General features: G+C 44.3%; 1 pseudogene; it reads left to right on the forward strand.

The window, feature by feature from the left end:
- Positions 1–7,280: 7,280 nt before the first annotated feature.
- On the forward strand, positions 7,281–8,212 carry LOC119858810 (annotated as a pseudogene).
- The last annotated feature ends 8,961 nt before the right edge of the window (positions 8,213–17,173 follow it).

Raw genomic sequence — 17,173 nt, forward strand, 5'->3', positions numbered from 1 at the left:
ATTGGAGTGTGTTCATTGTCTGGGGTCTTTGCTCTTCCATATTTCTCCAGGCAGGCCTAGAAAGCCTTTGGCTGCTTCTCAGACAGCAGTTCAAAGAGAGAAGACTTGGAGGCTTCAGGCACCTTCCTGAAAGCAAAAAGGAGGTGGGGGAAGAGTTAGTGCCAGTGTTTGGATTCCAAGGCTAAAAAATTCTTTAACATTGCCATCAAAGTTCTGTGAAATCGCTCCACCAACCCATCAATTTGGGGATGGTAGATCAACATTCCTAATGTTGTTACCCTCATTTAGACTGCACAGTTCTTTCATTAGTTGCAGAATAAAGTTAGGTCCTTGATCAGTAAGAATTTCTTGGAGTATTACCACCTGGGAGAATAATTTCATAAGCTCATTTGGCTCATGGCCAGAGTGCTAGAATTATACATAGAGGGCAATAAATCTGGCTGCGTGCCTTTGTCACCGAACCGCGCTTGTGTTTTTTTCTTTATGAGTAACATTGAAGTCTGCTGAATTAGCAGGTTGCCTTGTCAGTGAATACTGATAACACTGGAGCTCCAAGGACAGAAGCACTGAGCAGCCTGAACTGCGTTACCGAGACAACAACATTCCAGCCTTCAGCACTTAACTACAGCCCATGGACACTCTGAGCCCAGGGGGAACAACTGTATGGTCTGGAGTAAGTCAGTGACTGTTGTGCATCCTGCCCAAAGTGCGGCCCCTGCCTCAGTTGCTGGGGTTCCACCACTTCCCCAGTCACCACAGCAAGTTGTTCATAGGCCTGGCTAAGGGTAGGATTATGTCACGGAAGTCATGGATTATGTGACTTTCAGAGACCTCCGTAACATTTTCCATGTCAGCCCTGGGGCAGCAGAGCCAGAGCTGTCAGATGGTGAAGGCCCCCAAGCTCTCAGCTGCCGTAGGTCGTCTAGGACCCAGTAGCTTTCAGCCACCATGGGCGGCAGGGGGACCCAGAGATTCAACCTGCTGCAGGCAGCAGGGCCCTCATAACTATGTGATGCTGGTGCTGTGGCCACGGAGCTCTGCACTGCTGGGGTTGTGGTGGAGGCCTTGGAGCTATTAGCTGCAGCAGCAGCAGGGGTTGGACACTTCCCCTTCCCAAAGTGGGGCTCAGGCTCTCCAAATTGGGCTGTAATCATCCCCCTGTCATTGCCCCCCACTGATTTTTTTAGTATAAGTCACAGACAGGTCACGGGCTTCTGTGAATTTTTACTTCTTGTCTGTGACCTGTCTATGACTTTTACTAAAATTAATTGTGACAAAATCTTAAACTTAGGCATGACTGATCGTCTGGTCTGCCCCTCGTTCCTGAACAAAATTGTGTCATGGGTCAGGATCACCACTCCTCGGCTAATCGCATTCTGGATGCTGTTGAGGGCTGTGGTCATGGCAGGCCCACTAACCTGGCTGGAACTGTCCCCCACAGCACCAGCTTTTTTCTCCCCTGTTCCTACCAATTCTGCTAGTTCTACACATACGCTCACTGGGGTGCCAGCCTCCATCTTCCCAGTCAGCCATTCCCACCATTCCTTTACACCTTCCATCATGGCGTGACTCTAGAGGGGTAAGGAAAATCTGTGAAAAAGGAACACCTAACAATTTTGCTCTTTAAAAGAACATAATGGCCATCTCGTGTCAGATCAATGGTCCATCTATCCCAGTATCATGTCTTCTGACGGTGGCCAATGTCGGGTGCTTCATAGGGAATGAAAAGAACAGATAATCATCAAGTGATCCATGTCCTTTCAGCCCTTCCCAAATTCTGGCAAACAGAAGTAAGGGACACCATCCCTGCCCATCCTGACTAGTAGTCATTGATGGACCTAACCTCCAAGAACGCTTTGGACCTATCCTATGGAACTCTTTGCCAGAGGATGGTGTGAAGGCCAAGACTGTAATAGATTGGAAAAGGTACAGGGGCAGTAGGCACCAGAATCCCACTGAATGCTGATGGACACTGGGCACCTAACTCACATCTGTGACTCTGACCATATTCCTCCACCCTCCCTATCCTAATTGTACCTGGTGCGGTTACTCTAGCAGTCCCCAGGCTTCAGGGCACATGCTGATCATTGAAGGGGCTCAGGAAGCTGCTCCTCCGCATGGCACGATATTGCGTTATGGGGGGGGGTGTTATAACTAAGCAGCAGCAAGCAGATGGAAGGAGTTATTACTCTGTGTTTGAAACAAGGATCAGCGAGAGCCTTTCCATGTGCATGTTGTATTTTCAGGGATTCAGCACAGAGCTCATCAGACAGGAGGGGAGGAGAAGATGCTCAGATTCTATGACAATGGGCAGCAGCACGGAAATGTTGATAGATAAATAAGGGTGTCTAAGTGTTGGCTCTTCCTTTACTTTCTGGTGTTTCCGTAGTGCTGGATGATTCAATCAAGTCTGCAAGACTGAATTTTCCCTCAGAATCTGAGCCTCTGTTATCAGAAAGAAGAAAAGGAGAACTTGTGGCACCTTAGAGACTAACAAATTTATTAGAGCATAAGCTTTCGTGAGCTACAGCTCACTTCATCGGATGCATTTGGTGGAAAAAACAGAGGGGAGATGCATTTTCCACCAAATGCATCCGATGAAGTGAGCTGTAGCTCACGAAAGCTTACGCTCTAATAAATTTGTTAGTCTCTAAGGTGCCACAAGTTCTCCTTTTCTTTTTGCGAACACAGACTAACACGGCTGCTACTCTGAAATCTGTTATCAGAGAATCATTTCTTCACTCCCAGGGGAGGCTCTCAGGCTGAAGTTCTGCAGGGTCTATTTTCTGCTCTTCCCACTGCTCAAGGAGCCAAGGGAATTGTCTGGGAGTCCAGGCCAACCTAAGAGGCTGGAGGGACTGTACAGAGGAATCATAAAGGTCCCTGTCTAGCACAGAGAGTGTCAGACATTTGAGATTCATACACTGATTCTTGGGCTCTGCCTTCCTGTTGACGTAAGGAGATTTCCTCTCTGTGCTAAGCGGGATTTTGGTGAGTTACCAGTTTCTGCATTAAAGTTAGAATTAAGAGTTCAAGGGTTTAAGTAAAAAAAAAACATCTGCGCAGGAATTCACCAGCATGGCGACTTGAATTATTTAGTATTGTCAGAAACACCAATTGTTGACCTGGTAAAACTGGAATTATAAATGTACTGGAAATCGTTTAGACACATTTTTTTTTAAGATTGGTTCCCTGTGTCTTACTGTGTCCTTCTATCTGTCTCAGGAGCTTCCTTTTTTTTTTTTTTGGTTTATGTTGATTTTCCTCTGGTTTGCTCAAGTTTTCCTATTCAGCAATTTCACTGCACTGTTAAGAAGTGGAGCCAGAGCCTCTGCAGTGGGTTACCAGATGGATCACAACAAGAAAAGGACACACACTGGCCAGATTCTACTATCACATTCTACCTTCACTGGGTCACTCCAGATTGACACTGGCCTCCCTGAGAGAAATATCAGGGCCCATGTGTTTTGAAATCCCCGTCTTTCTTGCCCTCTCTCACAGCACCACATAAACTGGAGTTTCCTTCAGAGTCTTTCAGTGCCATACAGAACAGCGCTTCTGTAGCAGGATGTGAAGCTATGATTTTCACAGCTCAGAGCCGAAACTTAAACACTAAGGGTGAAATCTTGGTCCCATTGAGTTCCGTGGCAAAATTCTCAACACGTCCAGGAGTTCACCCTAAATGCACATGTAGGGACTTAAATAAATGGCCTGATTTAGTCCGGCCATGAGACTCCAGTGACTTCAACCGGAGTCATCCTGTGGCCTCTATGGACGGGTGAGCTTGTTTGGACGAAAGAAGAACTGACAGGAGAGTTGTTGAAATCTCAAACTCACAGGCTTAGGGTTGAAAACAATCAGGAGAACAGTTTTTTTGTGGGAGGAGAGAGGTCTGCTCTCTGTGCCCCTGCATCTCTGCTTCTGGAGAGGATGTAGAAGCACCAAAAGGCAGTTAAAGTAAAAGCATGTTTCTAGCTTAGGGGAAACCAGGAGGTCCAGGAATACACTGTGTGTGTGGATGGGTGGAGGGAGAAGGACGTGTAGTATCCAAATCACAGTGGCATAGAGTCCTGAAACGGGGGAAAATTGGGAATGCACATTCTGTCCAATGCACAGACCAAAGAGGCGTCATGAGGGTGGAGGTGTCTCAGCCGGTAAGAGAATGTGGACAACGCGGTAGCAGATTGTCTCTGACACCAGCCCCCATCCAGACCCTCCTTCCTCCCATGAGCAGCCCCGCTACAGCCTCAGGAAGGGGTGTCACCATTTCTAACGGGCTGCAATACGTTAAAGGTTTGTGTCATTCTGAGGAAGAGTTACTCACATTGGCTCCTTTTAGTCTGCACGTCCTCTCTTTCTCCGGCGGGTCCATCCCTCTCTCCTTCCCTGCACAGGCTAAGCTGCTGCTGAGGTTCCCTTCAACCCCAGAAAGGCAGTTCATGCTGATCTCTCCCTTTTCCCTGGAGCAAGAAGACATTGAGTTTAACCTAGTCTGAGGAAGTATTTCTGTGAGCTGCTGCTGTGGGGTCTGACACCAGGTTTTGGTCCTGGGTGAGGGGTATCACTGTGTGGCAGGTCTTTAAGTTGTGGGGCTGGGGGACCTACATGGACAAATGGGCAGCACTGGGGGTTCTGGGGGCAGGGACTAGGATGTACATGGACAGGTGGGCAGTGCTAGGATTTGTGGGGATGGGGAATGGGGTGTACATGGAGAGGTGGGCACTGGTGGGGTTTATGGGGATGGGGAGTGGGGTGTACAGAGAGAGATGGACAGCGCTGGAGGTTGTGGTGCAGGGACGGAGGTGTACATAGAGAAGAAACAGCGCTGGGGGTTGTGATGCAGTAGGGGATGTTCTCGGACAGGTGGGCAGCATTGGGGGTTGTGAGGGCAGGGCGCGGGGTGTATACGGACAGGCAAGCAGCGCTGCTGAAATTAAATTTTTCATTGTGATTGGTGGCCAAAGGCCAGAACTGGGACCTTTCCTGACCCCAAGTGCATGTGGGCTTGTCTCAGCGTCTCTTTCCCCTGGCAAGCCACAGAACTGCAGCCTGGATGTCACAATCTTCACTCGGTGTGTTTCCAATTGTTGTGGTGGAATGTTATTTATCTAACATCAGGCATTTCACCGGTGGGAAGAACCTTCTTGAACTCCTCAAGTCGAACAGTGCAAGTTTATTGTTTGGTTCACCACTTCATCAATGGAAAGTGGATACACCAGCCATTGTAAACCCGAGCAGATTCACCAAACCCTTCAGGCAAACTCACTGGTCAAGATAAACTGAAAAAACAAATTTATTGACTACAAAAGATAGATTTTAAGTGATACTAAGTGATAGGCAAAAAGCCAGAGTTTGTTATCAAAAGAAAAGAAAATATAAGCATGGAGTCTAAACTTTCAACCCTATTAGACTGGGCAATATTGAGATTAAGCATTTTTTCTCATCCCATTGGATGTTGCAGTTGATAGTATACAGGTTTTACCCTTGAAATGAGGGCAAGACACTTTCTTGCAGTCACCCAGCTTTGTCCGAGACATCTGTGATACTCTATGTGTCAGGGGAGTGCGCTGTATCCCCATATTCCTCATTTATATACAATTGTTATATTGCATATAAAGCATGCAATGAGAGGTATCAGGGGAAAGGTTATGATCTGTTGAAAGTTATTGTTCATTCTAAATATTAATATCATTAGTGTCCATGAAATTGTGAGATTGTGTTGTATGATTGTCACTAAATCACGCTGTAAGTTGGGAATCAGCAGCTCCCCAGCGACAACTGCAAGAAAAAGTCAACAACACCCGGGTGGGTGTCGAACAACCATGAACAGCCATTGTCCAGCAAGGCAGCTACAATGCAATGACTTGCTTACACAAGGCCATACCAAGGGAATTGCTCAACGTTGTCTGGTGACTCAGCAATGCCCCGACACATGCCTGGACTTGTGTTTTCCAAGCACATGGACTAAGGATATAAAACAGAACACAGTGGCCCCACGCTTGTCCTTTTCTCTTCTTCTCCTTGACCTGTGTTGCAATCAACAAGGATGCTCAGAAGACTGAAGACTCCAACAAAGGAGACTCTCCAAAGAAACAAGGGAAGTAACAGAGGTACAGTCCTGTAGGTCTAAATACCAAGACCTCTGTGCCCTGGGGAAAAGTTGGCTCCTTTCCAACATGGGAATTACATCGTAGATCAGTCCTATAGTCCAACTAGTCCAGTGTCCTCTCTCTGACAGTGACAGTTCCAGATGCTACAGAAGAAGGTGTCAAAAACCCAGCAGTGAGTGGATTTGTGCCCTGAAATTCATGGGCTTTCCAAAATATTTATTTAGCTGTAACTATTATAACTGGATAGTCTTACTATCCATAAAAATGTCCAAACAGTTCCTGATTCATGCTTAGCTCGGGGCCATAAGTACCTCTTGTGCCCAGGAGTTCCTCTGTGTAAGCATTGAGCATTTTTATCAGTTTTGAACTTGTCAAGTTTCAGTGTAATTGAATGTCCTCTTGATCTTTTGTTATGAGACAGGAGAACACCTTCTCCATCTACTCTTTACTAGTCATATTTTATAGACTTTTCTCATATCCCCTCGTATTAATCTCCTTTCTAAGGTAACAATCCCAGTCTTTTCAATCTCTCTCCATATGAGAGTTTCCCAAGGCTCTTGATATTCTTGTTGTCCTTCCCTGAACCCCTCTAGTTCTGCAATATCCTGTGTGAGAAGGGAGCCCAATACTACACAGAGGAGCCTAGAGGAGGGTGAAGCATTGACTGACTGATCTCACGGCATTGTATTCTCTGTAGGATTCCCCATCCCACTCCCCCTGGATCCCAACGTTTTCCTTAGTTTCTGTCAATGCTTGCACTGTGAGCTGGGTTTCCCAGAGCTGTGTCCTGTGATTCCTACATCCCTCTCCTGAGTTCATACAGTTAAATTAGAACTTTTTAAGACATTTGAGGAGTTCAAGTTATTCTCTCGAATGGTCATGCACATTGCAGTTATTGACATTGAAGTTCATCTGCCATCATGCTGCCTATTCACTTGGCTTGGTTAGTTCCTTCTGAGGACTTCTCTGGACTTGACTATGACCTCAATAATCTGGTGTCATCTGTAAATGTTGCCACCTCACTGCACACACACCCTTCTCTAGATTGTTAATAACTATAAAATATTTATTGTACTATTTGTTATAAAGCATACAACCCCCCTTTCTGTGATTCTCTCCCTTCTCAGGCACCTTGAACTTTTCTGAACTAATCAGTGCATTGACCACCTCATGGCATCTTTCAACTTAACTCCCTCTGATGCTTCAACATTCATCCTAATGGGCATCCCTGGCTTGGAAGCTGCCCATGTCTGGATTTCCATCCCTTTCTCTATGTCCTACATTATTAGCCTGTTGGGAAATTTCACAGTTCTGTTTGTTGTAGCTAAGGAACAGACCCTGCACAAGCCGATGTAATTTCTACTCTGCATGCTGGCTCTCACAGACCTCGACACGTCTACCTCCATCGTGACGAAGGCACTGTGTATATTTTGGTTCAATTTGAAACACGTCACTGTGGGTGGCTGCCTCACCCAGATGTTCTTCCTTCATGTGGTTTCTGTTATGCACTCATCCGCCCTCGTGACAATGGCCTTCGATTGCTACGTTGCCATATGTAACCCACTGAGATACTCCACCATCCTCACCAATGCACCAAGCTAAGATAGGGCTTGTGGGTTTGATAAGAGCTGTTCTCTTCATTCTCTCCGCGCCCCTGCTCCTGAGTAGGCTGCCATTTTGTGCCAACCGCATTATCCCCCATACGTACTGCGAGCACATGGCTTTGGTGAAGATGTCATGTGGGGACATCACATACAACAGGATATTTGGCTCGGTGATAGCGTTTGTTGTCATCGGGTTAGACCTTACACTCATTTCCCTCTCCTATGGTCTGAGCATCAGGGACTTCTTCAGAATCTCCTCCAAGGAAGCCCACCAGAAAGCCCTCAAAACCTGCACAGCCCACAACTCTGTCATTCTGACTTCTTATTCTCCACCCCTCTTCTCTAACCTGACAAATCAGTTTGGTCAGGGCATCGCTCCCCATGTTCACATCATCTTAGCCAACTTTTACTCATCTCCCCATGCTCAACCCTATCATTTATGGGGTCAGAAACAAAGAACTTTGTGACAAAGTGGTTAAATACATCTACAGAATATGATTGCCAGGTGCCATTGACTTTAATCCTGTGTGACAAGAGGGGTACACGAAACTTCCTCATCAATCATGCTCTGTCCCAGTTTGACTGAGCAACAAGATGCAAAAACAAAACTGTGCAAAAAAAAAAAAAGATGCAAGAGGAACTTTTAGAAAAATTAACCTGAATTTATGGGCTACTTTAATTAGAGTTCTCCAATGATCTAATCAGAAGATATTTAGGTTCTTGTCCCATTTTTGCTACAGCGTTAGAAAACTCAGAGATCAATGATGTGAGCCGACTCTCAGGTTGTGTGTGGCAAGGAGATTTATACTGAGGACAATACCAGAATGTTAAGATCTTTATTAAAATTCATGAAAAAATAATCAAAGATATATAACACAGAGTCACAAAGAAGAAATATAATTCTATGACCCCTGGTGCTAATGTACCAGGAGACTTTGGCAAACCAGTAAAGTGCCTGAAACCACTATGGATTTTTCCTAAAAGCAGCCAAGTCAGCAGGCTGTAAATTAGCCAAGTCAGCAGGTTTAGTTTAACCAAGGCGGGAGGGGAAGGGGTTTTTTGGGTGCCATAGAAAGGGCAGCTTGACCCCACGTCCTTCCTGATAAGAATTGTGTTGAAGTTGCTGATACATGCATCTTAGAAGAGCAGGATGTGCCCCAGAAATGTCTATTGGGGCCTCAAGGCTGCAAACACTGGAAAAACCTACACCTGGTTAATCGATAATCAAAAGGAACCTCTCACTTGACCTCTCACTTGACATTGACCAAGAAACCGCTTACTTAACAAGATTGCTTTAAGGGACATGTCATTGTATTACTAATGTATAAAGAAGGGGGAAAAGTTTGAGGTAGGATGACTCTTCAGGACTGGACTCTCCCTCTGGATGCATTTTGCGTTCCCTACTAGCAGACGGGCTGCCATTGTGCCACTCGAGAGCCACACTCAGCTTTGGTAATGAGTTGGGGGTGTTTTACTAACCTGTTGCAGACATGTGTATAAGTGCTTGAGACTCTTGTGTTGTCCTGTTTGTGCCAGCCATCTATCAGTTGGACGGCCATGTCTCCCCTGATTTATTTCCTGACACCACCTCATACAGAGTAAAAGTTACCAAGAGCTTTTGGTTGAAAGAACCCCGGGTAACAGTAACATCCCTATTCTAAAAGACTACTTAAACTAGCATACTCACACCCTTCCTTGAAGATCTGGTAGTGGGAGACTGTGATGCTCTGTACCTCACGGGAACACCCAGCACCCCCATGTTCATCCTTATAAAATGATGGTGTGGTATCCAATGCAAAGTTTCTCCTTCCGGGGGTCTTTGGAAGGCTTATGATGCACTGAGCATTGTTGTTATAGCAATTGTTGTTACAGTAATGTTATAGGTTGTAATTTCATGAATATAATTATGAGACTGAAAATGTGTCCTCATGGCTTAAAACAGGCCCAGGCAAAACTCTCCAAGAGCAGAGGGTCAGTTCACACCTCATCAGGGCATGTATGGGACAAACCAAGCCCAGCCTCATGGGAACAAAGGACACTGGCCTAGGCAGCAACAAAGGATCTGTTGGACTCTCAAGTGAGTCACCCCCCTTCCCTTGGTCAGTTTGGGACTGCGATGAGGTAATGCTCACCTGACTTTGAAGCGGGGGGCAAAGCCAGGAGGGAAGAAAGAACATGATAAAAGGGAGAGAGACATTTTCCGTGCTCTTCCTCTCTCTTCCACCTCCATCTACAGACATCACCACCAAGCGACTGAAGCACTGATCAAAGGGGAGAGCCAGGCTGAAGGGCCACCAGCCAGCCTGTGGGGAGAAGCATCTAAGTTTGTAAGGGCACTGAAAGTGTTAAGATTAGCTTAGAATGTGTTTTGCTTTTATATCATTTGACCAAATCTGACTTGTTATGCTTTGACTTATAATAACTTAAAATCTAACTTTGTATGCATAATCCAAGGAGCAGCTTATGTGCCAGAGGCTGTGTGTGAACAGCCCAGAAGTGGGGGTTCTCACAGCAGAGCAGGGTAAGGGTTGGCTACCAGAGTCAAGGATTGGAGTGACCTAGAAGATCACCAGTCCGGATAACATCAGAGGGGAACGTCACAGAGACAGAGGACCAGCCTCATCTCTGGAATACCTGATTAATTTGATGATCCAGGCTTCCCAAATTGGTAGGGATTAGGTTTGAGTGTTAAGTAGCTAAGCTATATTGCAAAGCTGAGCTTGATAGGAGACAGAAAGACTGACCCTCCTGCATGGTTGTTTGCCCTCTTACATGGTCCTGCACTGCATTAATCAGGGTGCAATCTATCATGCCCAAATCTTATTTCTTCAAGCAGATAAATCTTCGGGTACACTTACTCTATAGGCTAACATATTACGGCGTATATTCATCATATTAATATCAATTATCTCAGCCCCAAAACCATTACCTTTGGCCTAACTTATGACTCTTATGATTTCCATATTCTGTGGTGTACCCTGCAATTACCAATCTGTTCCAGACTTATCGTAAATATATTTTGTTTTTTGTTCAGTTCCCTGTTTAGTTCCCCAAAGTCAAAAGGAGTAACGGGTAGGCCATTTATCTACATCAAAGGTTATAAACCCTCATACTAACTCTAGCTAACTCTAGCTAATCATACAGGATAGAGGCCTGTAGGTTCCTTGCATTACAATCAACTACGATGAATAACTATTATGCATAACATATACTGGAACTCAACATAAACAAAAAGCCAAGAAAATAATATAATCAATCAAACCAATAAAGAAATCACGTTCTGAAATATAGCAAGCTAGCAAACTGGCCTTATGTGTTACAAATCCCTCCTTTGATGGGATGATTGCATTAAAACTCCATCACATAGATGAGGGGGTAGATAGCAGATGTGCGCAGACATGCCATGAGTGCAGGAGAATGGATCTAATGACTGCTCAAGGTCCCTTCCAGTCCTATGAATCTATGTTCCACATTAATTTCCACCTCTTGGGGTGGAGGCAAGATGTCAAAATGGTGTTCTACCTCCTGATACATCTCTAGCATAGACATTATGGATACATATTCACCAGCATCAATATCTGTTGCCTGTACCAGCAATTGCTCTCTTTCTTTTCATTTGTTAATCTTACATTGCATATATCCTAAACTAATAAAAATAATTCCTATTGCAATAACTTGGACAATAATCCATCCCTTTAATCCAACTTCTTCCCTGGGGGGCATTTACTGCCTGAACTCCTCCGTCTAATAATTGGACAATAGCTTGTTTAACCTCATACATGTCATTGATAATTTGAATGAGGTGTGTTTCCTTTTGAGTTAATACCTGTTTTAATTGTAGCCCCTGAGGGGGAATACATACTAGAAATGTTGAAGTGTTTTGGACAGTTATGTCCTGATAAAAGGGATCAGATAAAACAATAGTATTGTTTTCAAAGGTGGGAATAGGGGAAATTATTTGGTTTCCAATTGAGGTGAACTGCTTTGGAATAAAAAAATCAGAAATCTGGATATGTGACCTGACACTCCAAGGAACCAATGAAAGAAATGGTTGCACTGGTATCTGCTGATGTATCTCTATTGGGGTATTGGAGGAGGACTGCCTGTGGGGCCATATGTCCCTTTGGGGCTTATGCCATCCAAATTTATTGATTTTGCAACAAGATTAGATGCAGAGAGGTGCTGAGGAATTTTTTGCCGCCCTCAATACGGTTAATGCATTGGTGCTGAGGAGGTTTTGCCACCTGAAATAAGGGAAAGGTTATATTAAGTCCAAAGATAAAAAAAAATAAGGTTATTGTTAAAAGAGATGCATCTAAATATGGGGAATAAATGTGCGTGTGTGAATGAATGAAGGAGGGTATGAGCTGCTGACCAGGTCTAAGAGTAAGCTGACTCCAGCTGCCCCAGGGCTACCCCATGTGGGAGTTCTGAAAGCAAGGGGGGTCAGCCAAAACTTGTGACCCAGCAGAGAATTTTCCCTTATTCATGGTCGATGAAACCCGTGACTCAATGGACCCTTTCCCTGGGATGTGAGAGAGTGAGAATTTTCTCTAGCTTTTGAGCAGCTGACCTAGAGGCCAGGGCACACCCCTGTGTGATTGGAAAATGGGTGGGGGACAGTCTAAGAATTCCCCCGCACCACTGAAGGGCACCCCTGCATACTACATGTACATGCATTTTGGTCCTAGGACCTGCAGGTATTTAGAAATTGGAATTTTACAAGCATGATAATCCAGCTAAACAATTCCCACTAGAAGGTACCTTTGATCTAGATAAAATCATATACCTCAGAGGAACCCTTGTATCACCAAAAGCCTCTGACAAACAGTGGGAGCAATTTGTCTGTTGGTGGGAGGAAGCTACAACGAGAATCCATGAGTCTCGAGTGTGGAGTCTGAAGGACTCCCAAGAAAACTTTAAGACTGCTTTTTCTTCCATAATTTGGTGCCGTGACTTGGATTTGAACCGAGGTTGCTGTGTGGAAGTGAAGACGCTCGCAGTGCTCCTTCCAAGCATACAGACCAATTGGAGGGATGTGGGCTCCCACATATAGAATCCTGCCGGGTCCATGGGAAAAATGCATGTGGAATTAAATAATTCACCAAAACATTTAAAAAATTAAATTACATGGTATGCCTAACCAATTTACAGTCAGTGCTCCTAAAATAACACCCTACATTTAAAAAAATAAAAAGTCAATGGACACTCTGGCCGTTAAAACACCCACAGCTTCAGTGTGTAAACTGAAGCCAGGGAAAGTTGTCACTGTTCATGACAACGTTTGTTAAAAAAGTATAGGACAAAGAACTACTCTGACAGGACACCTGCTTTTCCAAGCTAATGATAGCTGTGTGTACATTAAGGCCACCACTTTACAAGACATACATTTTAATCTCACCACTGCTTCAGACAATTATATTATTTATTGGCCCGCAAATAAAATATTACAATCAGCCCTTAGCAGCATTATTGTATGCAACAAAAGGTATAAATGCTTGCCCTAATTGTTTATCTGGTGGAGACCTGCCTAGGAAGGGGGAATCCCAGTCTGTGTGCACTCTCCCCCAGAAATTGCTTGAGAATAAACTGTCTCAAATTTATTGCAAACAACCTAAGAGTAAAAACTGCATTTTCTTCCACATAGGGAAAGAGCAGACCCTTCACAAGCCGATGTACCTGCTTCTCTGCCTGCTGGCACTCACTGAAATTAGCACGTCTACCTCCATGGTGCCAAAGGCACTGTGTATATTTTGGTTCAAGTTGAAAAGCATTACTGCCTCACCCAGATGGCTGCCTCACCCAGATGTTCTTCCTTCATGCAGGTATTGTGATGCACTCAGCCGTCCTAGTGACAATGGTCTTTGATCGCTATGTTGCCATATGTAACCCTCTGAGATACGACACCATCCTCACTAACACACAAATAGCTAAGCTAGGGGTCGTGGGTTTGGCAAGAGCTGTTCTCTGAATCCTGCCTCACCCCTGCTCCTCAGCAGGCTGCCATTCTGTACCAATACGCATTATTCCCCATACGTACTGTGACCACATGGCTGTGGTAAAGATGTCATGTGGGGACATCACAATCAACAGGACGAATGGCTTGGTGATAGCATTTGTAGTGAACGGGTCAGACCTGACACGCATTGCCCTGTCCTACAGTCTGATCATCAGGGCTGTCTTCAGAATCTCTTCCAAGAAAGCCCACCAGAAAGCCCTCAACACCCACACAGCCCACATCTGTGGGATGCTGATGTCTTATCCTGCCTTCTTCTTCTCCACTCTGACACACCGGTTCAGTCAGGGCATCGCTCCCCACATGCACATCATCCTGGTCAACCTCTATTTCCTCCTCCCCACCATGTTCAATCCTATCATTTATGAAGTCAAAAACAAACAGCTTCATCAGAAAGTGGGCACATATACCTGCACCATGTACTCACCTGGGGGCCATTGACTTTAATCCTGTGAGACAAGAGATACTTCCTTGTCAATCGTGCTCTGTCCCAGTCTGGCTGAGCTCAGCATTGTGGAAGTTTAAAGTCTGAGAATCTTCTCACACCTAATGTCTTATCACTCCATCACCAAGTACTAAGCTCTCTTTGTTGCTGAGTTCCCACTCTCTGACCAGAATCAGATCTGTTTTAGCGTCAGCAATCAGCCCCCACCTCCACACAACCTGTCACTTGGTTTTTCAGTGACTTCCAGTCCAGGAGAAAATATTACAGCTTTCTGAAGCAAGGTGGCTTTCCATTAGAGCCTGTTTGAACAGGAAAGGAGTACTTGTGACACCTTAGAGACTAACAAATTTATTAGAGCATAAGCTTTCATGAGCTACAGCTCACTTCATCTGTAGCTCACGAAAGCTTATGCTCTAATAAATTTGTTAGTCTCTAAGGTGCCACAAGTACTCCTTTTCTTTTTGCGAATACAGGCTGCTACTCTGAAACTTGTTTGAACAGGGTTCTTGATCAGTTTGACGAACTGAAGCTACGCTTTCTGATAGCCAAAGACAAGGAAAGCAAGTACAAGGAAAGTAAGGACTTTTTTTTACATATGTACAGTGATCCGATGAGCAAAATTTACCTGATTTTTCTACATCCAATCCTTCTAGAAGGATAAACCAAAAGTTTCAGCTGGAAAGTGCTAATACAGGACAGGTGCTGCATAAATTGAGGACATTCTACTAAAGCTTATTGGTGAGAGTTGTGAAAGTGTGTGTTTTTGAGAACTGGACTGTGTTACTCTGGATTTGAAGGTGTGTACTCCAGAATTTGATCAAGCCAATTGCAACCATATGATTTGCATTCAACCATTAGAAATTAATAAATAGAACACCACGTAGTTAGGGTTAATTGGAAAGCAAGGTTTTAGATGCAAGGACAAAATCTAGCTGGCAGTTTCTGATAATCAGAATGATAGGAGTGGGCAGACAAGTAAATAAATTAGAATGAAAGAAGATAAATGGATGAAAACCTTGAGTCTAGATGCCTCTGATATTAGAAGTTTATTGAAAGTTAGGAAAAGTGAAAATTGAGTAGGGGTCACTATGACCTATAAGGATGGTGTGGATTGCACCCTCAGCAAGTTTGCAGATGACACTAAACAGGGAAGAGAGATAGATATGCTGGAGGGTAGGGATAGGATACAGAGGGCCCTAGACAAATTAGAGGATTGGGCCAAAAGAAATCTGATGAGGTTCAACAAGGACAAATGCAGAGTCCTGTACTTAGGATGGAAGAATCTCATGCACCACTACAGACTAGGGACCGAATGGCTTGGCAGCAGTTCTGCAGAAAAGGACCTAGGGGTTACAGTGGACGAGAAGCTGGATATGAGTCAACAGTGTGCCCTTGTTGCCAAGAAGGCCAATGGCATTTTGGGATGTATAAGTAGGGGCACTGCCAGCAGATCAAGGGACGTGATTGTTCCCCTCTATTCGACATTGATGAGGCCTCATCTGGAGTATTGTGTCTAGTTTTGGGCCCCACACTACAAGAAGGATATGGAAAAATTGGAAAGAGTCCAGCGGAGGGCAATAAAAATGATTAGGGGACTGCAACACATCACTTATGAGGAGAGGCTGAGGGATTGTTATGTCTGCGGAAGAGAAGAATGAGGAGGGATTTGATAGCTGCTTTCACTATCTGAAAGGGGGTTCCAAAGAGGATGGATCTAGATTGTTCTCAATGGTAGCAGATGACAGAACAAGGAGTAATGGTCTCAAGTTGAAGTGGGGGAGATTTAGGTTGGATATTGGGAAAAACTTTTTCACTAGGAGAGTGGTGAAACACTGGGATGCGTTACCTAGGGAGGCGGTGGAATCTCCTTCCTAGAGAAGTTTTTAAGGTCAGGCTTGACAAACCTTTGGCTGGGATGATTTAGTTGGGGATTGGTCCTGCTTTGAGCAGGGGGTTGGACTAGATGACCTCCTGAGGTCCCTTCCAACCCTTATAGTCTATGATTCTTATGATTCTATTATTCTATGTGTTTTGTAGAAGTTATAGAAGATTAGTTTACTTGCTAATAGTGTACTTTGGAGCAGTTCTCTGAAGCCATCCTGAGAGACATTTTTCCTCACACCCTCTCTCCGCAGCAACTGGCCACTGCGAACCTGCTGTTAAGTACTCAATACAGTTCAAGATGTTAGGTAAATATCTGGGATGTTCTAAACCTATTGCTTATGTTTTTGTGTGCTTAAATCTAATAAACTGCAGTGTTAGACAAGAACATGATTACTTGCATTTAATACTTCAACATACAGAATTGCTGTGTTCCCATTGATTTATTCCTGATACTCCCTGGAGTGAAATAGTTAAGTTGCCCCAGCTGGGGGTTCTCAATAACCCAGATAATAGACTGCTGTTTTAAACTATGACATCACCTTTGAATCCAATAACTTATCACTTTGCACAATCGATTATGGAGTCACTTTCAGCTGAAACTTTCAAAATACACACTAACCATTCCCATTGTCGAAGATGTCAAAAGTAGGTGTGAAGATTAATCTTGGAGTTTGTGAAACAGATGAAATAGAGATTGCCACCAAATGTGCAGGTGACTGAATCACTTGCTGCACTAAGTCCTTCACTAACTAGATTGGCTGATATCTCACTTTTCGCATTGTTTTGTGGAGACCTTGGACAGTTGGAGCAGCAGTGGAGAGTTTTGTCTATGGTTTCTCATACTCAGAAAATCAAGTTGATCAGTTTTGGGTTGAAGGTCTCGAACACACTGATATCACTGGGGACAAAGATTTTAGTGAATTTGGCTTGTTTGGTCTTTCATTGCTGTTGCTACCTTTTAGCAACGCTGCAGCTGAAAGATTATTTTCTCAGATGAACTTGATAAAAACAAAAAAAGACGGAAGAAGAACTTTTAGAAAACATTCTTCATGTTTTTATTGGTATACATGCAATGAGACAAAATCTGTTGTGAAGTGTTTGCACCAACAAAAGA

The sequence above is a fragment of the Dermochelys coriacea genome, chromosome 1 (genome assembly GCF_009764565.3).
Source record: "Dermochelys coriacea isolate rDerCor1 chromosome 1, rDerCor1.pri.v4, whole genome shotgun sequence".
Lineage (NCBI taxonomy): Eukaryota > Metazoa > Chordata > Testudines > Dermochelyidae > Dermochelys > Dermochelys coriacea.